This window comes from Schistocerca gregaria, chromosome 8, assembly GCF_023897955.1.
Source record: "Schistocerca gregaria isolate iqSchGreg1 chromosome 8, iqSchGreg1.2, whole genome shotgun sequence".
NCBI lineage: Eukaryota > Metazoa > Arthropoda > Insecta > Orthoptera > Acrididae > Schistocerca > Schistocerca gregaria.
Window position 1 is genome coordinate 110,548,221 of NC_064927.1, and position 27,169 is coordinate 110,575,389.

Below are 27,169 nucleotides of genomic sequence, written 5' to 3' on the forward strand. Positions count from 1 at the left end.
TGCGTTTTCTCGACGACCAGAGCCCGTTGATGTGCATGTAAGCGTAGCATATGAAACAAGAATAGCACGAAGCATTCGTATGGCATCAGGTGGCGATCATATGTTTCTGTGTGCACCACTGGTTTACAGCAAAGTGAATAGCGCAAACTGAGAGCACTGGGTTGTAGTCCCAGTGGCGCAGTTGGTTAGCCCACGGTACCTATAAGCAGTAGCCGTGAGCAATGCCGGGATTGTGAATTCGAGCCTCACGGTGAGCATAATTTTATTTCGTAGCAGCATTCTGTGACAGCAACAGGAGGCTAGTTTTCAGATGTATCAGCTATTTGAGTTACATAATTGTGTATTCGAGACACTAGCTGCGTCTTCCTCGGTAGTATAGTGGTTAGTATCCCCGCCTGTCACGCGGGAGACCGCGGTCCGATTCCCCGCCAGGCGGCATATCCGATTTTTAGTTGCAGCGCTATCACCCGCCGAACTTAGTGAAGGACGTTGGCGGCTATTAGCACCATGTGTCTATCACACTGGCAACTGCCTACAGCTCATCCTCGGTAGTATAGTGGTTAGTATCCCCGCCTGTCACGCGGGAGACCGGGGTTCGATTCCCCGCCGGGGAGATGCGATTTTTATCTCACAAACCTGCTAGAGTGTTGCTCGTGCGTGGGTCGGAAGATCAAGGAGTATAGGTGGTGCAAAAACATAAACAAAAGCTACAATTTAGGAAGTGGTTCTCGCATTCTTCACACGAGGAGAATTACGAGGTTTGCTGTTGAATCTGAATCAAAACACCCCAGCAGTCGCTCTGGGCGTAATAATCGAGCTCGGCACAGTCTGCAAATAAAATAATTTTAGCAGAGCGTGGTTTCGATCAACGGACCTCTGGGTTATGGGCCCAGCACGCTTCCACTGCGCCACTCTGCTGTGCGTTGATGCTCTGTCTCTTCGCTAAGTGAAGAGGGACACTTGGAAAGTGTTGCCTGCGTCGCTTTCACACGCCTGTCCTTAGTTGCGTATCATCTCGTACAGCTCTCAGCTTGACTTGTCTCGACTTTGCTCGACTGACGCTACGCTGACGCTTGCAGGCAGCGATATTTACCACGATCGCGTCGACATGCAGCTGCGAGATGCACAGGAGTAACAAAGCACTCCACGATGCGGCGACATACGAAATCCACTGCCCAGCTACGCGTCGCAACTAACAAAATACCGACTCTGCCAGGATTCGAACCTGGAATCTTCTGATCCGTAGTCAGACGCGTTATCCGTTGCGCCACAGAGCCACTGGCAGCAGTTTCGATTACTAGACAAGGGCACTTCGCTAAGACACGTGTTCTCCATGGCTCAGCAAGCTCCCAAGAAGGTAGCTCTCGTTCAGCTGCGTGGCCACAGTGCGCCTGCAGAGCTTAGAGCTTGCCACACATCTGCGTTCACTGTTCGACAGGTAGCGGAAGGCAAGGCGCGCTATTTGCTGCGTTTTCTCGACGACCAGAGCCCGTTGATGTGCATGTAAGCGTAGCATATGAAACAAGAATAGCACGAAGCATTCGTATGGCATCAGGTGGCGATCATATGTTTCTGTGTGCACCACTGGTTTACAGCAAAGTGAATAGCGCAAACTGAGAGCACTGGGTTGTAGTCCCAGTGGCGCAGTTGGTTAGCCCACGGTACCTATAAGCAGTAGCCGTGAGCAATGCCGGGATTGTGAATTCGAGCCTCACGGTGAGCATAATTTTATTTCGTAGCAGCATTCTGTGACAGCAACAGGAGGCTAGTTTTCAGATGTATCAGCTATTTGAGTTACATAATTGTGTATTCGAGACACTAGCTGCGTCTTCCTCGGTAGTATAGTGGTTAGTATCCCCGCCTGTCACGCGGGAGACCGCGGTCCGATTCCCCGCCAGGCGGCATATCCGATTTTTAGTTGCAGCGCTATCACCCGCCGAACTTAGTGAAGGACGTTGGCGGCTATTAGCACCATGTGTCTATCACACTGGCAACTGCCTACAGCTCATCCTCGGTAGTATAGTGGTTAGTATCCCCGCCTGTCACGCGGGAGACCGGGGTTCGATTCCCCGCCGGGGAGATGCGATTTTTATCTCACAAACCTGCTAGAGTGTTGCTCGTGCGTGGGTCGGAAGATCAAGGAGTATAGGTGGTGCAAAAACATAAACAAAAGCTACAATTTAGGAAGTGGTTCTCGCATTCTTCACACGAGGAGAATTACGAGGTTTGCTGTTGAATCTGAATCAAAACACCCCAGCAGTCGCTCTGGGCGTAATAATCGAGCTCGGCACAGTCTGCAAATAAAATAATTTTAGCAGAGCGTGGTTTCGATCAACGGACCTCTGGGTTATGGGCCCAGCACGCTTCCACTGCGCCACTCTGCTGTGCGTTGATGCTCTGTCTCTTCGCTAAGTGAAGAGGGACACTTGGAAAGTGTTGCCTGCGTCGCTTTCACACGCCTGTCCTTAGTTGCGTATCATCTCGTACAGCTCTCAGCTTGACTTGTCTCGACTTTGCTCGACTGACGCTACGCTGACGCTTGCAGGCAGCGATATTTACCACGATCGCGTCGACATGCAGCTGCGAGATGCACAGGAGTAACAAAGCACTCCACGATGCGGCGACATACGAAATCCACTGCCCAGCTACACGTCGCAACTAACAAAATACCGACTCTGCCAGGATTCGAACCTGGAATCTTCTGATCCGTAGTCAGACGCGTTATCCGTTGCGCCACAGAGCCACTGGCAGCAGTTTCGATTACTAGACAAGGGCACTTCGCTAAGACACGTGTTCTCCATGGCTCAGCAAGCTCCCAAGGAAGGTAGCTCTCGTTCAGCTGCGTGGCCACAGTGCGCTGCAGAGCTTAGAGCTTGCCACACATCTGCGTTCACTGTTCGACAGGTAGCGGAAGGCAAGGCGCGCTATTTGCTGCGTTTTCTCGACGACCAGAGCCCGTTGATGTGCATGTAAGCGTAGCATATGAAACAAGAATAGCACGAAGCATTCGTATGGCATCAGGTGGCGATCATATGTTTCTGTGTGCACCACTGGTTTACAGCAAAGTGAATAGCGCAAACTGAGAGCACTGGGTTGTAGTCCCAGTGGCGCAGTTGGTTAGCCCACGGTACCTATAAGCAGTAGCCGTGAGCAATGCCGGGATTGTGAATTCGAGCCTCACGGTGAGCATAATTTTATTTCGTAGCAGCATTCTGTGACAGCAACAGGAGGCTAGTTTTCAGATGTATCAGCTATTTGAGTTACATAATTGTGTATTCGAGACACTAGCTGCGTCTTCCTCGGTAGTATAGTGGTTAGTATCCCCGCCTGTCACGCGGGAGACCGCGGTCCGATTCCCCGCCAGGCGGCATATCCGATTTTTAGTTGCAGCACTATCACCCGCCGAACTTAGTGAAGGACGTTGGCGGCTATTAGCACCATGTGTCTATCACACTGGCAACTGCCTACAGCTCATCCTCGGTAGTATAGTGGTTAGTATCCCCGCCTGTCACGCGGGAGACCGGGGTTCGATTCCCCGCCGGGGAGATGCGATTTTTATCTCACAAACCTGCTAGAGTGTTGCTCGTGCGTGGGTCGGAAGATCAAGGAGTATAGGTGGTGCAAAAACATAAACAAAAGCTACAATTTAGGAAGTGGTTCTCGCATTCTTCACACGAGGAGAATTACGAGGTTTGCTGTTGAATCTGAATCAAAACACCCCAGCAGTCGCTCTGGGCGTAATAATTGAGCTCGGCACAGTCTGCAAATAAAATAATTTTAGCAGAGCGTGGTTTCGATCAACGGACCTCTGGGTTATGGGCCCAGCACGCTTCCACTGCGCCACTCTGCTGTGCGTTGACGCTCTGTCTCTTCGCTAAGTGAAGAGGGACACTTGGAAAATGTTGCCTGCGTCGCTTTCACACGCCTGTCCTTAGTTGCGTATCATCTCGTACAGCTCTCAGCTTGACTTGTCTCGACTTTGCTCGACTGACGCTACGCTGACGCTTGCAGGCAGCGATATTTACCACGATCGCGTCGACATGCAGCTGCGAGATGCACAGGAGTAACAAAGCACTCCACGATGCGGCGACATACGAAATCCACTGCCCAGCTACGCGTCGCAACTAACAAAATACCGACTCTGCCAGGATTCGAACCTGGAATCTTCTGATCCGTAGTAAGACGCGTTATCCGTTGCGCCACAGAGCCACTGGCAGCAGTTTCGATTACTAGACAAGGGCACTTCGCTAAGACACGTGTTCTCCATGGCTCAGCAAGCTCCCGAAGAAGGTAGCTCTCGTTCAGCTGCGTGGCCACAGTGCGCCTGCAGAGCTTAGAGCTTGCCACACATCTGCGTTCACTGTTCGACAGGTAGCGGAAGGCAAGGCGTGCTATTTGCTGCGTTTTCTCGACGACCAGAGCCCGTTGATGTGCATGTAAGCGTAGCATATGAAACAAGAATAGCACGAAGCATTCGTATGGCATCAGGTGGCGATCATATGTTTCTGTGTGCACCACTGGTTTACAGCAAAGTGAATAGCGCAAACTGAGAGCACTGGGTTGTAGTCCCAGTGGCGCAGTTGGTTAGCCCACGGTACCTATAAGCAGTAGCCGTGAGCAATGCCGGGATTGTGAATTCGAGCCTCACGGTGAGCATAATTTTATTTCGTAGCAGCATTCTGTGACAGCAACAGGAGGCTAGTTTTCAGATGTATCAGCTATTTGAGTTACATAATTGTGTATTCGAGACACTAGCTGCGTCTTCCTCGGTAGTATAGTGGTTAGTATCCCCGCCTGTCACGCGGGAGACCGCGGTCCGATTCCCCGCCAGGCGGCATATCCGATTTTTAGTTGCAGCACTATCACCCGCCGAACTTAGTGAAGGACGTTGGCGGCTATTAGCACCATGTGTCTATCACACTGGCAACTGCCTACAGCTCATCCTCGGTAGTATAGTGGTTAGTATCCCCGCCTGTCACGCGGGAGACCGGGGTTCGATTCCCCGCCGGGGAGATGCGATTTTTATCTCACAAACCTGCTAGAGTGTTGCTCGTGCGTGGGTCGGAAGATCAAGGAGTATAGGTGGTGCAAAAACATAAACAAAAGCTACAATTTAGGAAGTGGTTCTCGCATTCTTCACACGAGGAGAATTACGAGGTTTGCTGTTGAATCTGAACCAAAACACCCCAGCAGTCGCTCTGGGCGTAATAATCGAGCTCGGCACAGTCTGCAAATAAAATAATTTTAGCAGAGCGTGGTTTCGATCAACGGACCTCTGGGTTATGGGCCCAGCACGCTTCCACTGCGCCACTCTGCTGTGCGTTGACGCTCTGTCTCTTCGCTAAGTGAAGAGGGACACTTGGAAAATGTTGCCTGCGTCGCTTTCACACGCCTGTCCTTAGTTGCGTATCATCTCGTACAGCTCTCAGCTTGACTTGTCTCGACTTTGCTCGACTGACGCTACGCTGACGCTTGCAGGCAGCGATATTTACCACGATCGCGTCGACATGCAGCTGCGAGATGCACAGGAGTAACAAAGCACTCCACGATGCGGCGACATACGAAATCCACTGCCCAGCTACGCGTCGCAACTAACAAAATACCGACTCTGCCAGGATTCGAACCTGGAATCTTCTGATCCGTAGTAAGACGCGTTATCCGTTGCGCCACAGAGCCACTGGCAGCAGTTTCGATTACTAGACAAGGGCACTTCGCTAAGACACGTGTTCTCCATGGCTCAGCAAGCTCCCAAGGAAGGTAGCTCTCGTTCAGCTGCGTGGCCACAGTGCGCCTGCAGAGCTTAGAGCTTGCCACACATCTGCGTTCACTGTTCGACAGGTAGCGGAAGGCAAGGCGCGCTATTTGCTGCGTTTTCTCGACGACCAGAGCCCGTTGATGTGCATGTAAGCGTAGCATATGAAACAAGAATAGCACGAAGCATTCGTATGGCATCAGGTGGCGATCATATGTTTCTGTGTGCACCACTGGTTTACAGCAAAGTGAATAGCGCAAACTGAGAGCACTGGGTTGTAGTCCCAGTGGCGCAGTTGGTTAGCCCACGGTACCTATAAGCAGTAGCCGTGAGCAATGCCGGGATTGTGAATTCGAGCCTCACGGTGAGCATAATTTTATTTCGTAGCAGCATTCTGTGACAGCAACAGGAGGCTAGTTTTCAGATGTATCAGCTATTTGAGTTACATAATTGTGTATTCGAGACACTAGCTGCGTCTTCCTCGGTAGTATAGTGGTTAGTATCCCCGCCTGTCACGCGGGAGACCGCGGTCCGATTCCCCGCCAGGCGGCATATCCGATTTTTAGTTGCAGCGCTATCACCCGCCGAACTTAGTGAAGGACGTTGGCGGCTATTAGCACCATGTGTCTATCACACTGGCAACTGCCTACAGCTCATCCTCGGTAGTATAGTGGTTAGTATCCCCGCCTGTCACGCGGGAGACCGGGGTTCGATTCCCCGCCGGGGAGATGCGATTTTTATCTCACAAACCTGCTAGAGTGTTGCTCGTGCGTGGGTCGGAAGATCAAGGAGTATAGGTGGTGCAAAAACATAAACAAAAGCTACAATTTAGGAAGTGGTTCTCGCATTCTTCACACGAGGAGAATTACGAGGTTTGCTGTTGAATCTGAATCAAAACACCCCAGCAGTCGCTCTGGGCGTAATAATCGAGCTCGGCACAGTCTGCAAATAAAATAATTTTAGCAGAGCGTGGTTTCGATCAACGGACCTCTGGGTTATGGGCCCAGCACGCTTCCACTGCGCCACTCTGCTGTGCGTTGATGCTCTGTCTCTTCGCTAAGTGAAGAGGGACACTTGGAAAGTGTTGCCTGCGTCGCTTTCACACGCCTGTCCTTAGTTGCGTATCATCTCGTACAGCTCTCAGCTTGACTTGTCTCGACTTTGCTCGACTGACGCTACGCTGACGCTTGCAGGCAGCGATATTTACCACGATCGCGTCGACATGCAGCTGCGAGATGCACAGGAGAAACAAAGCACTCCACGATGCGGCGACATACGAAATCCACTGCCCAGCTACGCGTCGCAACTAACAAAATACCGACTCTGCCAGGATTCGAACCTGGAATCTTCTGATCCGTAGTCAGACGCGTTATCCGTTGCGCCACAGAGCCACTGGCAGCAGTTTCGATTACTAGACAAGGGCACTTCGCTAAGACACGTGTTCTCCATGGCTCAGCAAGCTCCCAAGGAAGGTAGCTCTCGTTCAGCTGCGTGGCCACAGTGCGCTGCAGAGCTTAGAGCTTGCCACACATCTGCGTTCACTGTTCGACAGGTAGCGGAAGGCAAGGCGCGCTATTTGCTGCGTTTTCTCGACGACCAGAGCCCGTTGATGTGCATGTAAGCGTAGCATATGAAACAAGAATAGCACGAAGCATTCGTATGGCATCAGGTGGCGATCATATGTTTCTGTGTGCACCACTGGTTTACAGCAAAGTGAATAGCGCAAACTGAGAGCACTGGGTTGTAGTCCCAGTGGCGCAGTTGGTTAGCCCACGGTACCTATAAGCAGTAGCCGTGAGCAATGCCGGGATTGTGAATTCGAGCCTCACGGTGAGCATAATTTTATTTCGTAGCAGCACTCTGTGACAGCAACAGGAGGCTAGTTTTCAGATGTATCAGCTATTTGAGTTACATAATTGTGTATTCGAGACACTAGCTGCGTCTTCCTCGGTAGTATAGTGGTTAGTATCCCCGCCTGTCACGCGGGAGACCGCGGTCCGATTCCCCGCCAGGCGGCATATCCGATTTTTAGTTGCAGCACTATCACCCGCCGAACTTAGTGAAGGACGTTGGCGGCTATTAGCACCATGTGTCTATCACACTGGCAACTGCCTACAGCTCATCCTCGGTAGTATAGTGGTTAGTATCCCCGCCTGTCACGCGGGAAACCGGGGTTCGATTCCCCGCCGGGGAGATGCGATTTTTATCTCACAAACCTGCTAGAGTGTTGCTCGTGCGTGGGTCGGAAGATCAAGGAGTATAGGTGGTGCAAAAACATAAACAAAAGCTACAATTTAGGAAGTGGTTCTCGCATTCTTCACACGAGGAGAATTACGAGGTTTGCTGTTGAATCTGAATCAAAACACCCCAGCAGTCGCTCTGGGCGTAATAATCGAGCTCGGCACAGTCTGCAAATAAAATAATTTTAGCAGAGCGTGGTTTCGATCAACGGACCTCTGGGTTATGGGCCCAGCACGCTTCCACTGCGCCACTCTGCTGTGCGTTGATGCTCTGTCTCTTCGCTAAGTGAAGAGGGACACTTGGAAAGTGTTGCCTGCGTCGCTTTCACACGCCTGTCCTTAGTTGCGTATCATCTCGTACAGCTCTCAGCTTGACTTGTCTCGACTTTGCTCGACTGACGCTACGCTGACGCTTGCAGGCAGCGATATTTACCACGATCGCGTCGACATGCAGCTGCGAGATGCACAGGAGTAACAAAGCACTCCACGATGCGGCGACATACGAAATCCACTGCCCAGCTACGCGTCGCAACTAACAAAATACCGACTCTGCCAGGATTCGAACCTGGAATCTTCTGATCCGTAGTAAGACGCGTTATCCGTTGCGCCACAGAGCCACTGGCAGCAGTTTCGATTACTAGACAAGGGCACTTCGCTAAGACACGTGTTCTCCATGGCTCAGCAAGCTCCCAAGGAAGGTAGCTCTCGTTCAGCTGCGTGGCCACAGTGCGCCTGCAGAGCTTAGAGCTTGCCACACATCTGCGTTCACTGTTCGACAGGTAGCGGAAGGCAAGGCGCGCTATTTGCTGCGTTTTCTCGACGACCAGAGCCCGTTGATGTGCATGTAAGCGTAGCATATGAAACAAGAATAGCACGAAGCATTCGTATGGCATCAGGTGGCGATCATATGTTTCTGTGTGCACCACTGGTTTACAGCAAAGTGAATAGCGCAAACTGAGAGCACTGGGTTGTAGTCCCAGTGGCGCAGTTGGTTAGCCCACGGTACCTATAAGCAGTAGCCGTGAGCAATGCCGGGATTGTGAATTCGAGCCTCACGGTGAGCATAATTTTATTTCGTAGCAGCATTCTGTGACAGCAACAGGAGGCTAGTTTTCAGATGTATCAGCTATTTGAGTTACATAATTGTGTATTCGAGACACTAGCTGCGTCTTCCTCGGTAGTATAGTGGTTAGTATCCCCGCCTGTCACGCGGGAGACCGCGGTCCGATTCCCCGCCAGGCGGCATATCCGATTTTTAGTTGCAGCGCTATCACCCGCCGAACTTAGTGAAGGACGTTGGCGGCTATTAGCACCATGTGTCTATCACACTGGCAACTGCCTACAGCTCATCCTCGGTAGTATAGTGGTTAGTATCCCCGCCTGTCACGCGGGAGACCGGGGTTCGATTCCCCGCCGGGGAGATGCGATTTTTATCTCACAAACCTGCTAGAGTGTTGCTCGTGCGTGGGTCGGAAGATCAAGGAGTATAGGTGGTGCAAAAACATAAACAAAAGCTACAATTTAGGAAGTGGTTCTCGCATTCTTCACACGAGGAGAATTACGAGGTTTGCTGTTGAATCTGAATCAAAACACCCCAGCAGTCGCTCTGGGCGTAATAATCGAGCTCGGCACAGTCTGCAAATAAAATAATTTTAGCAGAGCGTGGTTTCGATCAACGGACCTCTGGGTTATGGGCCCAGCACGCTTCCACTGCGCCACTCTGCTGTGCGTTGATGCTCTGTCTCTTCGCTAAGTGAAGAGGGACACTTGGAAAGTGTTGCCTGCGTCGCTTTCACACGCCTGTCCTTAGTTGCGTATCATCTCGTACAGCTCTCAGCTTGACTTGTCTCGACTTTGCTCGACTGACGCTACGCTGACGCTTGCAGGCAGCGATATTTACCACGATCGCGTCGACATGCAGCTGCGAGATGCACAGGAGAAACAAAGCACTCCACGATGCGGCGACATACGAAATCCACTGCCCAGCTACGCGTCGCAACTAACAAAATACCGACTCTGCCAGGATTCGAACCTGGAATCTTCTGATCCGTAGTCAGACGCGTTATCCGTTGCGCCACAGAGCCACTGGCAGCAGTTTCGATTACTAGACAAGGGCACTTCGCTAAGACACGTGTTCTCCATGGCTCAGCAAGCTCCCAAGGAAGGTAGCTCTCGTTCAGCTGCGTGGCCACAGTGCGCTGCAGAGCTTAGAGCTTGCCACACATCTGCGTTCACTGTTCGACAGGTAGCGGAAGGCAAGGCGCGCTATTTGCTGCGTTTTCTCGACGACCAGAGCCCGTTGATGTGCATGTAAGCGTAGCATATGAAACAAGAATAGCACGAAGCATTCGTATGGCATCAGGTGGCGATCATATGTTTCTGTGTGCACCACTGGTTTACAGCAAAGTGAATAGCGCAAACTGAGAGCACTGGGTTGTAGTCCCAGTGGCGCAGTTGGTTAGCCCACGGTACCTATAAGCAGTAGCCGTGAGCAATGCCGGGATTGTGAATTCGAGCCTCACGGTGAGCATAATTTTATTTCGTAGCAGCACTCTGTGACAGCAACAGGAGGCTAGTTTTCAGATGTATCAGCTATTTGAGTTACATAATTGTGTATTCGAGACACTAGCTGCGTCTTCCTCGGTAGTATAGTGGTTAGTATCCCCGCCTGTCACGCGGGAGACCGCGGTCCGATTCCCCGCCAGGCGGCATATCCGATTTTTAGTTGCAGCACTATCACCCGCCGAACTTAGTGAAGGACGTTGGCGGCTATTAGCACCATGTGTCTATCACACTGGCAACTGCCTACAGCTCATCCTCGGTAGTATAGTGGTTAGTATCCCCGCCTGTCACGCGGGAAACCGGGGTTCGATTCCCCGCCGGGGAGATGCGATTTTTATCTCACAAACCTGCTAGAGTGTTGCTCGTGCGTGGGTCGGAAGATCAAGGAGTATAGGTGGTGCAAAAACATAAACAAAAGCTACAATTTAGGAAGTGGTTCTCGCATTCTTCACACGAGGAGAATTACGAGGTTTGCTGTTGAATCTGAATCAAAACACCCCAGCAGTCGCTCTGGGCGTAATAATCGAGCTCGGCACAGTCTGCAAATAAAATAATTTTAGCAGAGCGTGGTTTCGATCAACGGACCTCTGGGTTATGGGCCCAGCACGCTTCCACTGCGCCACTCTGCTGTGCGTTGATGCTCTGTCTCTTCGCTAAGTGAAGAGGGACACTTGGAAAGTGTTGCCTGCGTCGCTTTCACACGCCTGTCCTTAGTTGCGTATCATCTCGTACAGCTCTCAGCTTGACTTGTCTCGACTTTGCTCGACTGACGCTACGCTGACGCTTGCAGGCAGCGATATTTACCACGATCGCGTCGACATGCAGCTGCGAGATGCACAGGAGTAACAAAGCACTCCACGATGCGGCGACATACGAAATCCACTGCCCAGCTACGCGTCGCAACTAACAAAATACCGACTCTGCCAGGATTCGAACCTGGAATCTTCTGATCCGTAGTAAGACGCGTTATCCGTTGCGCCACAGAGCCACTGGCAGCAGTTTCGATTACTAGACAAGGGCACTTCGCTAAGACACGTGTTCTCCATGGCTCAGCAAGCTCCCAAGGAAGGTAGCTCTCGTTCAGCTGCGTGGCCACAGTGCGCCTGCAGAGCTTAGAGCTTGCCACACATCTGCGTTCACTGTTCGACAGGTAGCGGAAGGCAAGGCGCGCTATTTGCTGCGTTTTCTCGACGACCAGAGCCCGTTGATGTGCATGTAAGCGTAGCATATGAAACAAGAATAGCACGAAGCATTCGTATGGCATCAGGTGGCGATCATATGTTTCTGTGTGCACCACTGGTTTACAGCAAAGTGAATAGCGCAAACTGAGAGCACTGGGTTGTAGTCCCAGTGGCGCAGTTGGTTAGCCCACGGTACCTATAAGCAGTAGCCGTGAGCAATGCCGGGATTGTGAATTCGAGCCTCACGGTGAGCATAATTTTATTTCGTAGCAGCATTCTGTGACAGCAACAGGAGGCTAGTTTTCAGATGTATCAGCTATTTGAGTTACATAATTGTGTATTCGAGACACTAGCTGCGTCTTCCTCGGTAGTATAGTGGTTAGTATCCCCGCCTGTCACGCGGGAGACCGCGGTCCGATTCCCCGCCAGGCGGCATATCCGATTTTTAGTTGCAGCACTATCACCCGCCGAACTTAGTGAAGGACGTTGGCGGCTATTAGCACCATGTGTCTATCACACTGGCAACTGCCTACAGCTCATCCTCGGTAGTATAGTGGTTAGTATCCCCGCCTGTCACGCGGGAGACCGGGGTTCGATTCCCCGCCGGGGAGATGCGATTTTTATCTCACAAACCTGCTAGAGTGTTGCTCGTGCGTGGGTCGGAAGATCAAGGAGTATAGGTGGTGCAAAAACATAAACAAAAGCTACAATTTAGGAAGTGGTTCTCGCATTCTTCACACGAGGAGAATTACGAGGTTTGCTGTTGAATCTGAATCAAAACACCCCAGCAGTCGCTCTGGGCGTAATAATCGAGCTCGGCACAGTCTGCAAATAAAATAATTTTAGCAGAGCGTGGTTTCGATCAACGGACCTCTGGGTTATGGGCCCAGCACGCTTCCACTGCGCCACTCTGCTGTGCGTTGACGCTCTGTCTCTTCGCTAAGTGAAGAGGGACACTTGGAAAATGTTGCCTGCGTCGCTTTCACACGCCTGTCCTTAGTTGCGTATCATCTCGTACAGCTCTCAGCTTGACTTGTCTCGACTTTGCTCGACTGACGCTACGCTGACGCTTGCAGGCAGCGATATTTACCACGATCGCGTCGACATGCAGCTGCGAGATGCACAGGAGAAACAAAGCACTCCACGATGCGGCGACATACGAAATCCACTGCCCAGCTACGCGTCGCAACTAACAAAATACCGACTCTGCCAGGATTCGAACCTGGAATCTTCTGATCCGTAGTCAGACGCGTTATCCGTTGCGCCACAGAGCCACTGGCAGCAGTTTCGATTACTAGACAAGGGCACTTCGCTAAGACACGTGTTCTCCATGGCTCAGCAAGCTCCCAAGGAAGGTAGCTCTCGTTCAGCTGCGTGGCCACAGTGCGCCTGCAGAGCTTAGAGCTTGCCACACATCTGCGTTCACTGTTCGACAGGTAGCGGAAGGCAAGGCGCGCTATTTGCTGCGTTTTCTCGACGACCAGAGCCCGTTGATGTGCATGTAAGCGTAGCATATGAAACAAGAATAGCACGAAGCATTCGTATGGCATCAGGTGGCGATCATATGTTTCTGTGTGCACCACTGGTTTACAGCAAAGTGAATAGCGCAAACTGAGAGCACTGGGTTGTAGTCCCAGTGGCGCAGTTGGTTAGCCCACGGTACCTATAAGCAGTAGCCGTGAGCAATGCCGGGATTGTGAATTCGAGCCTCACGGTGAGCATAATTTTATTTCGTAGCAGCATTCTGTGACAGCAACAGGAGGCTAGTTTTCAGATGTATCAGCTATTTGAGTTACATAATTGTGTATTCGAGACACTAGCTGCGTCTTCCTCGGTAGTATAGTGGTTAGTATCCCCGCCTGTCACGCGGGAGACCGCGGTCCGATTCCCCGCCAGGCGGCATATCCGATTTTTAGTTGCAGCGCTATCACCCGCCGAACTTAGTGAAGGACGTTGGCGGCTATTAGCACCATGTGTCTATCACACTGGCAACTGCCTACAGCTCATCCTCGGTAGTATAGTGGTTAGTATCCCCGCCTGTCACGCGGGAGACCGGGGTTCGATTCCCCGCCGGGGAGATGCGATTTTTATCTCACAAACCTGCTAGAGTGTTGCTCGTGCGTGGGTCGGAAGATCAAGGAGTATAGGTGGTGCAAAAACATAAACAAAAGCTACAATTTAGGAAGTGGTTCTCGCATTCTTCACACGAGGAGAATTACGAGGTTTGCTGTTGAATCTGAATCAAAACACCCCAGCAGTCGCTCTGGGCGTAATAATCGAGCTCGGCACAGTCTGCAAATAAAATAATTTTAGCAGAGCGTGGTTTCGATCAACGGACCTCTGGGTTATGGGCCCAGCACGCTTCCACTGCGCCACTCTGCTGTGCGTTGATGCTCTGTCTCTTCGCTAAGTGAAGAGGGACACTTGGAAAGTGTTGCCTGCGTCGCTTTCACACGCCTGTCCTTAGTTGCGTATCATCTCGTACAGCTCTCAGCTTGACTTGTCTCGACTTTGCTCGACTGACGCTACGCTGACGCTTGCAGGCAGCGATATTTACCACGATCGCGTCGACATGCAGCTGCGAGATGCACAGGAGAAACAAAGCACTCCACGATGCGGCGACATACGAAATCCACTGCCCAGCTACGCGTCGCAACTAACAAAATACCGACTCTGCCAGGATTCGAACCTGGAATCTTCTGATCCGTAGTCAGACGCGTTATCCGTTGCGCCACAGAGCCACTGGCAGCAGTTTCGATTACTAGACAAGGGCACTTCGCTAAGACACGTGTTCTCCATGGCTCAGCAAGCTCCCAAGGAAGGTAGCTCTCGTTCAGCTGCGTGGCCACAGTGCGCTGCAGAGCTTAGAGCTTGCCACACATCTGCGTTCACTGTTCGACAGGTAGCGGAAGGCAAGGCGCGCTATTTGCTGCGTTTTCTCGACGACCAGAGCCCGTTGATGTGCATGTAAGCGTAGCATATGAAACAAGAATAGCACGAAGCATTCGTATGGCATCAGGTGGCGATCATATGTTTCTGTGTGCACCACTGGTTTACAGCAAAGTGAATAGCGCAAACTGAGAGCACTGGGTTGTAGTCCCAGTGGCGCAGTTGGTTAGCCCACGGTACCTATAAGCAGTAGCCGTGAGCAATGCCGGGATTGTGAATTCGAGCCTCACGGTGAGCATAATTTTATTTCGTAGCAGCACTCTGTGACAGCAACAGGAGGCTAGTTTTCAGATGTATCAGCTATTTGAGTTACATAATTGTGTATTCGAGACACTAGCTGCGTCTTCCTCGGTAGTATAGTGGTTAGTATCCCCGCCTGTCACGCGGGAGACCGCGGTCCGATTCCCCGCCAGGCGGCATATCCGATTTTTAGTTGCAGCACTATCACCCGCCGAACTTAGTGAAGGACGTTGGCGGCTATTAGCACCATGTGTCTATCACACTGGCAACTGCCTACAGCTCATCCTCGGTAGTATAGTGGTTAGTATCCCCGCCTGTCACGCGGGAAACCGGGGTTCGATTCCCCGCCGGGGAGATGCGATTTTTATCTCACAAACCTGCTAGAGTGTTGCTCGTGCGTGGGTCGGAAGATCAAGGAGTATAGGTGGTGCAAAAACATAAACAAAAGCTACAATTTAGGAAGTGGTTCTCGCATTCTTCACACGAGGAGAATTACGAGGTTTGCTGTTGAATCTGAATCAAAACACCCCAGCAGTCGCTCTGGGCGTAATAATCGAGCTCGGCACAGTCTGCAAATAAAATAATTTTAGCAGAGCGTGGTTTCGATCAACGGACCTCTGGGTTATGGGCCCAGCACGCTTCCACTGCGCCACTCTGCTGTGCGTTGATGCTCTGTCTCTTCGCTAAGTGAAGAGGGACACTTGGAAAGTGTTGCCTGCGTCGCTTTCACACGCCTGTCCTTAGTTGCGTATCATCTCGTACAGCTCTCAGCTTGACTTGTCTCGACTTTGCTCGACTGACGCTACGCTGACGCTTGCAGGCAGCGATATTTACCACGATCGCGTCGACATGCAGCTGCGAGATGCACAGGAGAAACAAAGCACTCCACGATGCGGCGACATACGAAATCCACTGCCCAGCTACGCGTCGCAACTAACAAAATACCGACTCTGCCAGGATTCGAACCTGGAATCTTCTGATCCGTAGTCAGACGCGTTATCCGTTGCGCCACAGAGCCACTGGCAGCAGTTTCGATTACTAGACAAGGGCACTTCGCTAAGACACGTGTTCTCCATGGCTCAGCAAGCTCCCAAGGAAGGTAGCTCTCGTTCAGCTGCGTGGCCACAGTGCGCTGCAGAGCTTAGAGCTTGCCACACATCTGCGTTCACTGTTCGACAGGTAGCGGAAGGCAAGGCGCGCTATTTGCTGCGTTTTCTCGACGACCAGAGCCCGTTGATGTGCATGTAAGCGTAGCATATGAAACAAGAATAGCACGAAGCATTCGTATGGCATCAGGTGGCGATCATATGTTTCTGTGTGCACCACTGGTTTACAGCAAAGTGAATAGCGCAAACTGAGAGCACTGGGTTGTAGTCCCAGTGGCGCAGTTGGTTAGCCCACGGTACCTATAAGCAGTAGCCGTGAGCAATGCCGGGATTGTGAATTCGAGCCTCACGGTGAGCATAATTTTATTTCGTAGCAGCACTCTGTGACAGCAACAGGAGGCTAGTTTTCAGATGTATCAGCTATTTGAGTTACATAATTGTGTATTCGAGACACTAGCTGCGTCTTCCTCGGTAGTATAGTGGTTAGTATCCCCGCCTGTCACGCGGGAGACCGCGGTCCGATTCCCCGCCAGGCGGCATATCCGATTTTTAGTTGCAGCACTATCACCCGCCGAACTTAGTGAAGGACGTTGGCGGCTATTAGCACCATGTGTCTATCACACTGGCAACTGCCTACAGCTCATCCTCGGTAGTATAGTGGTTAGTATCCCCGCCTGTCACGCGGGAAACCGGGGTTCGATTCCCCGCCGGGGAGATGCGATTTTTATCTCACAAACCTGCTAGAGTGTTGCTCGTGCGTGGGTCGGAAGATCAAGGAGTATAGGTGGTGCAAAAACATAAACAAAAGCTACAATTTAGGAAGTGGTTCTCGCATTCTTCACACGAGGAGAATTACGAGGTTTGCTGTTGAATCTGAATCAAAACACCCCAGCAGTCGCTCTGGGCGTAATAATCGAGCTCGGCACAGTCTGCAAATAAAATAATTTTAGCAGAGCGTGGTTTCGATCAACGGACCTCTGGGTTATGGGCCCAGCACGCTTCCACTGCGCCACTCTGCTGTGCGTTGATGCTCTGTCTCTTCGCTAAGTGAAGAGGGACACTTGGAAAGTGTTGCCTGCGTCGCTTTCACACGCCTGTCCTTAGTTGCGTATCATCTCGTACAGCTCTCAGCTTGACTTGTCTCGACTTTGCTCGACTGACGCTACGCTGACGCTTGCAGGCAGCGATATTTACCACGATCGCGTCGACATGCAGCTGCGAGATGCACAGGAGTAACAAAGCACTCCACGATGCGGCGACATACGAAATCCACTGCCCAGCTACGCGTCGCAACTAACAAAATACCGACTCTGCCAGGATTCGAACCTGGAATCTTCTGATCCGTAGTAAGACGCGTTATCCGTTGCGCCACAGAGCCACTGGCAGCAGTTTCGATTACTAGACAAGGGCACTTCGCTAAGACACGTGTTCTCCATGGCTCAGCAAGCTCCCAAGGAAGGTAGCTCTCGTTCAGCTGCGTGGCCACAGTGCGCCTGCAGAGCTTAGAGCTTGCCACACATCTGCGTTCACTGTTCGACAGGTAGCGGAAGGCAAGGCGCGCTATTTGCTGCGTTTTCTCGACGACCAGAGCCCGTTGATGTGCATGTAAGCGTAGCATATGAAACAAGAATAGCACGAAGCATTCGTATGGCATCAGGTGGCGATCATATGTTTCTGTGTGCACCACTGGTTTACAGCAAAGTGAATAGCGCAAACTGAGAGCACTGGGTTGTAGTCCCAGTGGCGCAGTTGGTTAGCCCACGGTACCTATAAGCAGTAGCCGTGAGCAATGCCGGGATTGTGAATTCGAGCCTCACGGTGAGCATAATTTTATTTCGTAGCAGCATTCTGTGACAGCAACAGGAGGCTAGTTTTCAGATGTATCAGCTATTTGAGTTACATAATTGTGTATTCGAGACACTAGCTGCGTCTTCCTCGGTAGTATAGTGGTTAGTATCCCCGCCTGTCACGCGGGAGACCGCGGTCCGATTCCCCGCCAGGCGGCATATCCGATTTTTAGTTGCAGCGCTATCACCCGCCGAACTTAGTGAAGGACGTTGGCGGCTATTAGCACCATGTGTCTATCACACTGGCAACTGCCTACAGCTCATCCTCGGTAGTATAGTGGTTAGTATCCCCGCCTGTCACGCGGGAGACCGGGGTTCGATTCCCCGCCGGGGAGATGCGATTTTTATCTCACAAACCTGCTAGAGTGTTGCTCGTGCGTGGGTCGGAAGATCAAGGAGTATAGGTGGTGCAAAAACATAAACAAAAGCTACAATTTAGGAAGTGGTTCTCGCATTCTTCACACGAGGAGAATTACGAGGTTTGCTGTTGAATCTGAATCAAAACACCCCAGCAGTCGCTCTGGGCGTAATAATCGAGCTCGGCACAGTCTGCAAATAAAATAATTTTAGCAGAGCGTGGTTTCGATCAACGGACCTCTGGGTTATGGGCCCAGCACGCTTCCACTGCGCCACTCTGCTGTGCGTTGATGCTCTGTCTCTTCGCTAAGTGAAGAGGGACACTTGGAAAGTGTTGCCTGCGTCGCTTTCACACGCCTGTCCTTAGTTGCGTATCATCTCGTACAGCTCTCAGCTTGACTTGTCTCGACTTTGCTCGACTGACGCTACGCTGACGCTTGCAGGCAGCGATATTTACCACGATCGCGTCGACATGCAGCTGCGAGATGCACAGGAGAAACAAAGCACTCCACGATGCGGCGACATACGAAATCCACTGCCCAGCTACGCGTCGCAACTAACAAAATACCGACTCTGCCAGGATTCGAACCTGGAATCTTCTGATCCGTAGTCAGACGCGTTATCCGTTGCGCCACAGAGCCACTGGCAGCAGTTTCGATTACTAGACAAGGGCACTTCGCTAAGACACGTGTTCTCCATGGCTCAGCAAGCTCCCAAGGAAGGTAGCTCTCGTTCAGCTGCGTGGCCACAGTGCGCTGCAGAGCTTAGAGCTTGCCACACATCTGCGTTCACTGTTCGACAGGTAGCGGAAGGCAAGGCGCGCTATTTGCTGCGTTTTCTCGACGACCAGAGCCCGTTGATGTGCATGTAAGCGTAGCATATGAAACAAGAATAGCACGAAGCATTCGTATGGCATCAGGTGGCGATCATATGTTTCTGTGTGCACCACTGGTTTACAGCAAAGTGAATAGCGCAAACTGAGAGCACTGGGTTGTAGTCCCAGTGGCGCAGTTGGTTAGCCCACGGTACCTATAAGCAGTAGCCGTGAGCAATGCCGGGATTGTGAATTCGAGCCTCACGGTGAGCATAATTTTATTTCGTAGCAGCACTCTGTGACAGCAACAGGAGGCTAGTTTTCAGATGTATCAGCTATTTGAGTTACATAATTGTGTATTCGAGACACTAGCTGCGTCTTCCTCGGTAGTATAGTGGTTAGTATCCCCGCCTGTCACGCGGGAGACCGCGGTCCGATTCCCCGCCAGGCGGCATATCCGATTTTTAGTTGCAGCACTATCACCCGCCGAACTTAGTGAAGGACGTTGGCGGCTATTAGCACCATGTGTCTATCACACTGGCAACTGCCTACAGCTCATCCTCGGTAGTATAGTGGTTAGTATCCCCGCCTGTCACGCGGGAAACCGGGGTTCGATTCCCCGCCGGGGAGATGCGATTTTTATCTCACAAACCTGCTAGAGTGTTGCTCGTGCGTGGGTCGGAAGATCAAGGAGTATAGGTGGTGCAAAAACATAAACAAAAGCTACAATTTAGGAAGTGGTTCTCGCATTCTTCACACGAGGAGAATTACGAGGTTTGCTGTTGAATCTGAATCAAAACACCCCAGCAGTCGCTCTGGGCGTAATAATCGAGCTCGGCACAGTCTGCAAATAAAATAATTTTAGCAGAGCGTGGTTTCGATCAACGGACCTCTGGGTTATGGGCCCAGCACGCTTCCACTGCGCCACTCTGCTGTGCGTTGATGCTCTGTCTCTTCGCTAAGTGAAGAGGGACACTTGGAAAGTGTTGCCTGCGTCGCTTTCACACGCCTGTCCTTAGTTGCGTATCATCTCGTACAGCTCTCAGCTTGACTTGTCTCGACTTTGCTCGACTGACGCTACGCTGACGCTTGCAGGCAGCGATATTTACCACGATCGCGTCGACATGCAGCTGCGAGATGCACAGGAGTAACAAAGCACTCCACGATGCGGCGACATACGAAATCCACTGCCCAGCTACGCGTCGCAACTAACAAAATACCGACTCTGCCAGGATTCGAACCTGGAATCTTCTGATCCGTAGTAAGACGCGTTATCCGTTGCGCCACAGAGCCACTGGCAGCAGTTTCGATTACTAGACAAGGGCACTTCGCTAAGACACGTGTTCTCCATGGCTCAGCAAGCTCCCAAGGAAGGTAGCTCTCGTTCAGCTGCGTGGCCACAGTGCGCCTGCAGAGCTTAGAGCTTGCCACACATCTGCGTTCACTGTTCGACAGGTAGCGGAAGGCAAGGCGCGCTATTTGCTGCGTTTTCTCGACGACCAGAGCCCGTTGATGTGCATGTAAGCGTAGCATATGAAACAAGAATAGCACGAAGCATTCGTATGGCATCAGGTGGCGATCATATGTTTCTGTGTGCACCACTGGTTTACAGCAAAGTGAATAGCGCAAACTGAGAGCACTGGGTTGTAGTCCCAGTGGCGCAGTTGGTTAGCCCACGGTACCTATAAGCAGTAGCCGTGAGCAATGCCGGGATTGTGAATTCGAGCCTCACGGTGAGCATAATTTTATTTCGTAGCAGCATTCTGTGACAGCAACAGGAGGCTAGTTTTCAGATGTATCAGCTATTTGAGTTACATAATTGTGTATTCGAGACACTAGCTGCGTCTTCCTCGGTAGTATAGTGGTTAGTATCCCCGCCTGTCACGCGGGAGACCGCGGTCCGATTCCCCGCCAGGCGGCATATCCGATTTTTAGTTGCAGCACTATCACCCGCCGAACTTAGTGAAGGACGTTGGCGGCTATTAGCACCATGTGTCTATCACACTGGCAACTGCCTACAGCTCATCCTCGGTAGTATAGTGGTTAGTATCCCCGCCTGTCACGCGGGAGACCGGGGTTCGATTCCCCGCCGGGGAGATGCGATTTTTATCTCACAAACCTGCTAGAGTGTTGCTCGTGCGTGGGTCGGAAGATCAAGGAGTATAGGTGGTGCAAAAACATAAACAAAAGCTACAATTTAGGAAGTGGTTCTCGCATTCTTCACACGAGGAGAATTACGAGGTTTGCTGTTGAATCTGAATCAAAACACCCCAGCAGTCGCTCTGGGCGTAATAATCGAGCTCGGCACAGTCTGCAAATAAAATAATTTTAGCAGAGCGTGGTTTCGATCAACGGACCTCTGGGTTATGGGCCCAGCACGCTTCCACTGCGCCACTCTGCTGTGCGTTGACGCTCTGTCTCTTCGCTAAGTGAAGAGGGACACTTGGAAAATGTTGCCTGCGTCGCTTTCACACGCCTGTCCTTAGTTGCGTATCATCTCGTACAGCTCTCAGCTTGACTTGTCTCGACTTTGCTCGACTGACGCTACGCTGACGCTTGCAGGCAGCGATATTTACCACGATCGCGTCGACATGCAGCTGCGAGATGCACAGGAGAAACAAAGCACTCCACGATGCGGCGACATACGAAATCCACTGCCCAGCTACGCGTCGCAACTAACAAAATACCGACTCTGCCAGGATTCGTACCTGGAATCTTCTGATCCGTAGTCAGACGCGTTATCCGTTGCGCCACAGAGCCACTGGCAGCAGTTTCGATTACTAGACAAGGGCACTTCGCTAAGACACGTGTTCTCCATGGCTCAGCAAGCTCCCAAGGAAGGTAGCTCTCGTTCAGCTGCGTGGCCACAGTGCGCTGCAGAGCTTAGAGCTTGCCACACATCTGCGTTCACTGTTCGACAGGTAGCGGAAGGCAAGGCGCGCTATTTGCTGCGTTTTCTCGACGACCAGAGCCCGTTGATGTGCATGTAAGCGTAGCATATGAAACAAGAATAGCACGAAGCATTCGTATGGCATCAGGTGGCGATCATATGTTTCTGTGTGCACCACTGGTTTACAGCAAAGTGAATAGCGCAAACTGAGAGCACTGGGTTGTAGTCCCAGTGGCGCAGTTGGTTAGCCCACGGTACCTATAAGCAGTAGCCGTGAGCAATGCCGGGATTGTGAATTCGAGCCTCACGGTGAGCATAATTTTATTTCGTAGCAGCATTCTGTGACAGCAACAGGAGGCTAGTTTTCAGATGTATCAGCTATTTGAGTTACATAATTGTGTATTCGAGACACTAGCTGCGTCTTCCTCGGTAGTATAGTGGTTAGTATCCCCGCCTGTCACGCGGGAGACCGCGGTCCGATTCCCCGCCAGGCGGCATATCCGATTTTTAGTTGCAGCACTATCACCCGCCGAACTTAGTGAAGGACGTTGGCGGCTATTAGCACCATGTGTCTATCACACTGGCAACTGCCTACAGCTCATCCTCGGTAGTATAGTGGTTAGTATCCCCGCCTGTCACGCGGGAGACCGGGGTTCGATTCCCCGCCGGGGAGATGCGATTTTTATCTCACAAACCTGCTAGAGTGTTGCTCGTGCGTGGGTCGGAAGATCAAGGAGTATAGGTGGTGCAAAAACATAAACAAAAGCTACAATTTAGGAAGTGGTTCTCGCATTCTTCACACGAGGAGAATTACGAGGTTTGCTGTTGAATCTGAATCAAAACACCCCAGCAGTCGCTCTGGGCGTAATAATCGAGCTCGGCACAGTCTGCAAATAAAATAATTTTAGCAGAGCGTGGTTTCGATCAACGGACCTCTGGGTTATGGGCCCAGCACGCTTCCACTGCGCCACTCTGCTGTGCGTTGACGCTCTGTCTCTTCGCTAAGTGAAGAGGGACACTTGGAAAATGTTGCCTGCGTCGCTTTCACACGCCTGTCCTTAGTTGCGTATCATCTCGTACAGCTCTCAGCTTGACTTGTCTCGACTTTGCTCGACTGACGCTACGCTGACGCTTGCAGGCAGCGATATTTACCACGATCGCGTCGACATGCAGCTGCGAGATGCACAGGAGAAACAAAGCACTCCACGATGCGGCGACATACGAAATCCACTGCCCAGCTACGCGTCGCAACTAACAAAATACCGACTCTGCCAGGATTCGAACCTGGAATCTTCTGATCCGTAGTCAGACGCGTTATCCGTTGCGCCACAGAGCCACTGGCAGCAGTTTCGATTACTAGACAAGGGCACTTCGCTAAGACACGTGTTCTCCATGGCTCAGCAAGCTCCCAAGGAAGGTAGCTCTCGTTCAGCTGCGTGGCCACAGTGCGCTGCAGAGCTTAGAGCTTGCCACACATCTGCGTTCACTGTTCGACAGGTAGCGGAAGGCAAGGCGCGCTATTTGCTGCGTTTTCTCGACGACCAGAGCCCGTTGATGTGCATGTAAGCGTAGCATATGAAACAAGAATAGCACGAAGCATTCGTATGGCATCAGGTGGCGATCATATGTTTCTGTGTGCACCACTGGTTTACAGCAAAGTGAATAGCGCAAACTGAGAGCACTGGGTTGTAGTCCCAGTGGCGCAGTTGGTTAGCCCACGGTACCTATAAGCAGTAGCCGTGAGCAATGCCGGGATTGTGAATTCGAGCCTCACGGTGAGCATAATTTTATTTCGTAGCAGCACTCTGTGACAGCAACAGGAGGCTAGTTTTCAGATGTATCAGCTATTTGAGTTACATAATTGTGTATTCGAGACACTAGCTGCGTCTTCCTCGGTAGTATAGTGGTTAGTATCCCCGCCTGTCACGCGGGAGACCGCGGTCCGATTCCCCGCCAGGCGGCATATCCGATTTTTAGTTGCAGCACTATCACCCGCCGAACTTAGTGAAGGACGTTGGCGGCTATTAGCACCATGTGTCTATCACACTGGCAACTGCCTACAGCTCATCCTCGGTAGTATAGTGGTTAGTATCCCCGCCTGTCACGCGGGAAACCGGGGTTCGATTCCCCGCCGGGGAGATGCGATTTTTATCTCACAAACCTGCTAGAGTGTTGCTCGTGCGTGGGTCGGAAGATCAAGGAGTATAGGTGGTGCAAAAACATAAACAAAAGCTACAATTTAGGAAGTGGTTCTCGCATTCTTCACACGAGGAGAATTACGAGGTTTGCTGTTGAATCTGAATCAAAACACCCCAGCAGTCGCTCTGGGCGTAATAATCGAGCTCGGCACAGTCTGCAAATAAAATAATTTTAGCAGAGCGTGGTTTCGATCAACGGACCTCTGGGTTATGGGCCCAGCACGCTTCCACTGCGCCACTCTGCTGTGCGTTGATGCTCTGTCTCTTCGCTAAGTGAAGAGGGACACTTGGAAAGTGTTGCCTGCGTCGCTTTCACACGCCTGTCCTTAGTTGCGTATCATCTCGTACAGCTCTCAGCTTGACTTGTCTCGACTTTGCTCGACTGACGCTACGCTGACGCTTGCAGGCAGCGATATTTACCACGATCGCGTCGACATGCAGCTGCGAGATGCACAGGAGTAACAAAGCACTCCACGATGCGGCGACATACGAAATCCACTGCCCAGCTACGCGTCGCAACTAACAAAATACCGACTCTGCCAGGATTCGAACCTGGAATCTTCTGATCCGTAGTAAGACGCGTTATCCGTTGCGCCACAGAGCCACTGGCAGCAGTTTCGATTACTAGACAAGGGCACTTCGCTAAGACACGTGTTCTCCATGGCTCAGCAAGCTCCCAAGGAAGGTAGCTCTCGTTCAGCTGCGTGGCCACAGTGCGCCTGCAGAGCTTAGAGCTTGCCACACATCTGCGTTCACTGTTCGACAGGTAGCGGAAGGCAAGGCGCGCTATTTGCTGCGTTTTCTCGACGACCAGAGCCCGTTGATGTGCATGTAAGCGTAGCATATGAAACAAGAATAGCACGAAGCATTCGTATGGCATCAGGTGGCGATCATATGTTTCTGTGTGCACCACTGGTTTACAGCAAAGTGAATAGCGCAAACTGAGAGCACTGGGTTGTAGTCCCAGTGGCGCAGTTGGTTAGCCCACGGTACCTATAAGCAGTAGCCGTGAGCAATGCCGGGATTGTGAATTCGAGCCTCACGGTGAGCATAATTTTATTTCGTAGCAGCATTCTGTGACAGCAACAGGAGGCTAGTTTTCAGATGTATCAGCTATTTGAGTTACATAATTGTGTATTCGAGACACTAGCTGCGTCTTCCTCGGTAGTATAGTGGTTAGTATCCCCGCCTGTCACGCGGGAGACCGCGGTCCGATTCCCCGCCAGGCGGCATATCCGATTTTTAGTTGCAGCACTATCACCCGCCGAACTTAGTGAAGGACGTTGGCGGCTATTAGCACCATGTGTCTATCACACTGGCAACTGCCTACAGCTCATCCTCGGTAGTATAGTGGTTAGTATCCCCGCCTGTCACGCGGGAGACCGGGGTTCGATTCCCCGCCGGGGAGATGCGATTTTTATCTCACAAACCTGCTAGAGTGTTGCTCGTGCGTGGGTCGGAAGATCAAGGAGTATAGGTGGTGCAAAAACATAAACAAAAGCTACAATTTAGGAAGTGGTTCTCGCATTCTTCACACGAGGAGAATTACGAGGTTTGCTGTTGAATCTGAATCAAAACACCCCAGCAGTCGCTCTGGGCGTAATAATCGAGCTCGGCACAGTCTGCAAATAAAATAATTTTAGCAGAGCGTGGTTTCGATCAACGGACCTCTGGGTTATGGGCCCAGCACGCTTCCACTGCGCCACTCCGCTGTGCGTTGATGCTCTGTCTCTTCGCTAAGTGAAGAGGGACACTTGGAAAATGTTGCCTGCGTCGCTTTCACACGCCTGTCCTTAGTTGCGTATCATCTCGTACAGCTCTCAGCTTGACTTGTCTCGACTTTGCTCGACTGACGCTACGCTGACGCTTGCAGGCAGCGATATTTACCACGATCGCGTCGACATGCAGCTGCGAGATGCACAGGAGAAACAAAGCACTCCACGATGCGGCGACATACGAAATCCACTGCCCAGCTACGCGTCGCAACTAACAAAATACCGACTCTGCCAGGATTCGAACCTGGAATCTTCTGATCCGTAGTCAGACGCGTTATCCGTTGCGCCACAGAGCCACTGGCAGCAGTTTCGATTACTAGACAAGGGCACTTCGCTAAGACACGTGTTCTCCATGGCTCAGCAAGCTCCCAAGGAAGGTAGCTCTCGTTCAGCTGCGTGGCCACAGTGCGCTGCAGAGCTTAGAGCTTGCCACACATCTGCGTTCACTGTTCGACAGGTAGCGGAAGGCAAGGCGCGCTATTTGCTGCGTTTTCTCGACGACCAGAGCCCGTTGATGTGCATGTAAGCGTAGCATATGAAACAAGAATAGCACGAAGCATTCGTATGGCATCAGGTGGCGATCATATGTTTCTGTGTGCACCACTGGTTTACAGCAAAGTGAATAGCGCAAACTGAGAGCACTGGGTTGTAGTCCCAGTGGCGCAGTTGGTTAGCCCACGGTACCTATAAGCAGTAGCCGTGAGCAATGCCGGGATTGTGAATTCGAGCCTCACGGTGAGCATAATTTTATTTCGTAGCAGCACTCTGTGACAGCAACAGGAGGCTAGTTTTCAGATGTATCAGCTATTTGAGTTACATAATTGTGTATTCGAGACACTAGCTGCGTCTTCCTCGGTAGTATAGTGGTTAGTATCCCCGCCTGTCACGCGGGAGACCGCGGTCCGATTCCCCGCCAGGCGGCATATCCGATTTTTAGTTGCAGCACTATCACCCGCCGAACTTAGTGAAGGACGTTGGCGGCTATTAGCACCATGTGTCTATCACACTGGCAACTGCCTACAGCTCATCCTCGGTAGTATAGTGGTTAGTATCCCCGCCTGTCACGCGGGAAACCGGGGTTCGATTCCCCGCCGGGGAGATGCGATTTTTATCTCACAAACCTGCTAGAGTGTTGCTCGTGCGTGGGTCGGAAGATCAAGGAGTATAGGTGGTGCAAAAACATAAACAAAAGCTACAATTTAGGAAGTGGTTCTCGCATTCTTCACACGAGGAGAATTACGAGGTTTGCTGTTGAATC

The 27,169-nt window shown here is 51.5% G+C and overlaps 37 non-coding genes across 37 annotated transcripts; 19 read left to right on the forward strand and 18 right to left on the reverse strand.

The window, feature by feature from the left end:
* Positions 1–542: 542 nt before the first annotated feature.
* On the forward strand, positions 543–614 carry Trnad-guc (transfer RNA aspartic acid (anticodon GUC)). The gene has a single exon. It is a non-coding gene; the product is annotated as a tRNA-Asp (tRNA).
* A 590-nt stretch (positions 615–1,204) lies between these two features.
* Positions 1,205–1,277, reverse strand: Trnar-acg (transfer RNA arginine (anticodon ACG)). The gene has a single exon. It is a non-coding gene; the product is annotated as a tRNA-Arg (tRNA).
* A 731-nt stretch (positions 1,278–2,008) lies between these two features.
* Positions 2,009–2,080, forward strand: Trnad-guc (transfer RNA aspartic acid (anticodon GUC)). The gene has a single exon. It is a non-coding gene; the product is annotated as a tRNA-Asp (tRNA).
* A 590-nt stretch (positions 2,081–2,670) lies between these two features.
* Positions 2,671–2,743, reverse strand: Trnar-acg (transfer RNA arginine (anticodon ACG)). The gene has a single exon. It is a non-coding gene; the product is annotated as a tRNA-Arg (tRNA).
* A 731-nt stretch (positions 2,744–3,474) lies between these two features.
* Positions 3,475–3,546, forward strand: Trnad-guc (transfer RNA aspartic acid (anticodon GUC)). Its single transcript has one exon. It is a non-coding gene; the product is annotated as a tRNA-Asp (tRNA).
* A 590-nt stretch (positions 3,547–4,136) lies between these two features.
* On the reverse strand, positions 4,137–4,209 carry Trnar-acg (transfer RNA arginine (anticodon ACG)). Its single transcript has one exon. It is a non-coding gene; the product is annotated as a tRNA-Arg (tRNA).
* Positions 4,210–4,941: 732 nt separating this feature from the next.
* Positions 4,942–5,013, forward strand: Trnad-guc (transfer RNA aspartic acid (anticodon GUC)). The gene has a single exon. It is a non-coding gene; the product is annotated as a tRNA-Asp (tRNA).
* Positions 5,014–5,603: 590 nt separating this feature from the next.
* On the reverse strand, positions 5,604–5,676 carry Trnar-acg (transfer RNA arginine (anticodon ACG)). Its single transcript has one exon. It is a non-coding gene; the product is annotated as a tRNA-Arg (tRNA).
* A 732-nt stretch (positions 5,677–6,408) lies between these two features.
* Trnad-guc (transfer RNA aspartic acid (anticodon GUC)) lies at positions 6,409–6,480 on the forward strand. The gene has a single exon. It is a non-coding gene; the product is annotated as a tRNA-Asp (tRNA).
* A 590-nt stretch (positions 6,481–7,070) lies between these two features.
* Trnar-acg (transfer RNA arginine (anticodon ACG)) lies at positions 7,071–7,143 on the reverse strand. The gene has a single exon. It is a non-coding gene; the product is annotated as a tRNA-Arg (tRNA).
* Positions 7,144–7,874: 731 nt separating this feature from the next.
* On the forward strand, positions 7,875–7,946 carry Trnad-guc (transfer RNA aspartic acid (anticodon GUC)). The gene has a single exon. It is a non-coding gene; the product is annotated as a tRNA-Asp (tRNA).
* A 590-nt stretch (positions 7,947–8,536) lies between these two features.
* Positions 8,537–8,609, reverse strand: Trnar-acg (transfer RNA arginine (anticodon ACG)). The gene has a single exon. It is a non-coding gene; the product is annotated as a tRNA-Arg (tRNA).
* A 732-nt stretch (positions 8,610–9,341) lies between these two features.
* Positions 9,342–9,413, forward strand: Trnad-guc (transfer RNA aspartic acid (anticodon GUC)). The gene has a single exon. It is a non-coding gene; the product is annotated as a tRNA-Asp (tRNA).
* A 590-nt stretch (positions 9,414–10,003) lies between these two features.
* Trnar-acg (transfer RNA arginine (anticodon ACG)) lies at positions 10,004–10,076 on the reverse strand. Its single transcript has one exon. It is a non-coding gene; the product is annotated as a tRNA-Arg (tRNA).
* A 731-nt stretch (positions 10,077–10,807) lies between these two features.
* Trnad-guc (transfer RNA aspartic acid (anticodon GUC)) lies at positions 10,808–10,879 on the forward strand. Its single transcript has one exon. It is a non-coding gene; the product is annotated as a tRNA-Asp (tRNA).
* Positions 10,880–11,469: 590 nt separating this feature from the next.
* Trnar-acg (transfer RNA arginine (anticodon ACG)) lies at positions 11,470–11,542 on the reverse strand. Its single transcript has one exon. It is a non-coding gene; the product is annotated as a tRNA-Arg (tRNA).
* A 732-nt stretch (positions 11,543–12,274) lies between these two features.
* Positions 12,275–12,346, forward strand: Trnad-guc (transfer RNA aspartic acid (anticodon GUC)). Its single transcript has one exon. It is a non-coding gene; the product is annotated as a tRNA-Asp (tRNA).
* Positions 12,347–12,936: 590 nt separating this feature from the next.
* On the reverse strand, positions 12,937–13,009 carry Trnar-acg (transfer RNA arginine (anticodon ACG)). Its single transcript has one exon. It is a non-coding gene; the product is annotated as a tRNA-Arg (tRNA).
* Positions 13,010–13,741: 732 nt separating this feature from the next.
* Positions 13,742–13,813, forward strand: Trnad-guc (transfer RNA aspartic acid (anticodon GUC)). The gene has a single exon. It is a non-coding gene; the product is annotated as a tRNA-Asp (tRNA).
* A 590-nt stretch (positions 13,814–14,403) lies between these two features.
* Trnar-acg (transfer RNA arginine (anticodon ACG)) lies at positions 14,404–14,476 on the reverse strand. Its single transcript has one exon. It is a non-coding gene; the product is annotated as a tRNA-Arg (tRNA).
* A 731-nt stretch (positions 14,477–15,207) lies between these two features.
* Positions 15,208–15,279, forward strand: Trnad-guc (transfer RNA aspartic acid (anticodon GUC)). Its single transcript has one exon. It is a non-coding gene; the product is annotated as a tRNA-Asp (tRNA).
* A 590-nt stretch (positions 15,280–15,869) lies between these two features.
* Positions 15,870–15,942, reverse strand: Trnar-acg (transfer RNA arginine (anticodon ACG)). The gene has a single exon. It is a non-coding gene; the product is annotated as a tRNA-Arg (tRNA).
* Positions 15,943–16,673: 731 nt separating this feature from the next.
* Trnad-guc (transfer RNA aspartic acid (anticodon GUC)) lies at positions 16,674–16,745 on the forward strand. The gene has a single exon. It is a non-coding gene; the product is annotated as a tRNA-Asp (tRNA).
* A 590-nt stretch (positions 16,746–17,335) lies between these two features.
* On the reverse strand, positions 17,336–17,408 carry Trnar-acg (transfer RNA arginine (anticodon ACG)). Its single transcript has one exon. It is a non-coding gene; the product is annotated as a tRNA-Arg (tRNA).
* Positions 17,409–18,140: 732 nt separating this feature from the next.
* Trnad-guc (transfer RNA aspartic acid (anticodon GUC)) lies at positions 18,141–18,212 on the forward strand. The gene has a single exon. It is a non-coding gene; the product is annotated as a tRNA-Asp (tRNA).
* Positions 18,213–18,802: 590 nt separating this feature from the next.
* Trnar-acg (transfer RNA arginine (anticodon ACG)) lies at positions 18,803–18,875 on the reverse strand. The gene has a single exon. It is a non-coding gene; the product is annotated as a tRNA-Arg (tRNA).
* Positions 18,876–19,606: 731 nt separating this feature from the next.
* Trnad-guc (transfer RNA aspartic acid (anticodon GUC)) lies at positions 19,607–19,678 on the forward strand. The gene has a single exon. It is a non-coding gene; the product is annotated as a tRNA-Asp (tRNA).
* A 590-nt stretch (positions 19,679–20,268) lies between these two features.
* Positions 20,269–20,341, reverse strand: Trnar-acg (transfer RNA arginine (anticodon ACG)). The gene has a single exon. It is a non-coding gene; the product is annotated as a tRNA-Arg (tRNA).
* A 732-nt stretch (positions 20,342–21,073) lies between these two features.
* On the forward strand, positions 21,074–21,145 carry Trnad-guc (transfer RNA aspartic acid (anticodon GUC)). Its single transcript has one exon. It is a non-coding gene; the product is annotated as a tRNA-Asp (tRNA).
* Positions 21,146–21,735: 590 nt separating this feature from the next.
* Trnar-acg (transfer RNA arginine (anticodon ACG)) lies at positions 21,736–21,808 on the reverse strand. Its single transcript has one exon. It is a non-coding gene; the product is annotated as a tRNA-Arg (tRNA).
* A 731-nt stretch (positions 21,809–22,539) lies between these two features.
* Trnad-guc (transfer RNA aspartic acid (anticodon GUC)) lies at positions 22,540–22,611 on the forward strand. Its single transcript has one exon. It is a non-coding gene; the product is annotated as a tRNA-Asp (tRNA).
* Positions 22,612–23,201: 590 nt separating this feature from the next.
* Positions 23,202–23,274, reverse strand: Trnar-acg (transfer RNA arginine (anticodon ACG)). The gene has a single exon. It is a non-coding gene; the product is annotated as a tRNA-Arg (tRNA).
* Positions 23,275–24,005: 731 nt separating this feature from the next.
* On the forward strand, positions 24,006–24,077 carry Trnad-guc (transfer RNA aspartic acid (anticodon GUC)). The gene has a single exon. It is a non-coding gene; the product is annotated as a tRNA-Asp (tRNA).
* A 590-nt stretch (positions 24,078–24,667) lies between these two features.
* Positions 24,668–24,740, reverse strand: Trnar-acg (transfer RNA arginine (anticodon ACG)). The gene has a single exon. It is a non-coding gene; the product is annotated as a tRNA-Arg (tRNA).
* Positions 24,741–25,472: 732 nt separating this feature from the next.
* Positions 25,473–25,544, forward strand: Trnad-guc (transfer RNA aspartic acid (anticodon GUC)). Its single transcript has one exon. It is a non-coding gene; the product is annotated as a tRNA-Asp (tRNA).
* A 590-nt stretch (positions 25,545–26,134) lies between these two features.
* Trnar-acg (transfer RNA arginine (anticodon ACG)) lies at positions 26,135–26,207 on the reverse strand. The gene has a single exon. It is a non-coding gene; the product is annotated as a tRNA-Arg (tRNA).
* A 731-nt stretch (positions 26,208–26,938) lies between these two features.
* Trnad-guc (transfer RNA aspartic acid (anticodon GUC)) lies at positions 26,939–27,010 on the forward strand. The gene has a single exon. It is a non-coding gene; the product is annotated as a tRNA-Asp (tRNA).
* The last annotated feature ends 159 nt before the right edge of the window (positions 27,011–27,169 follow it).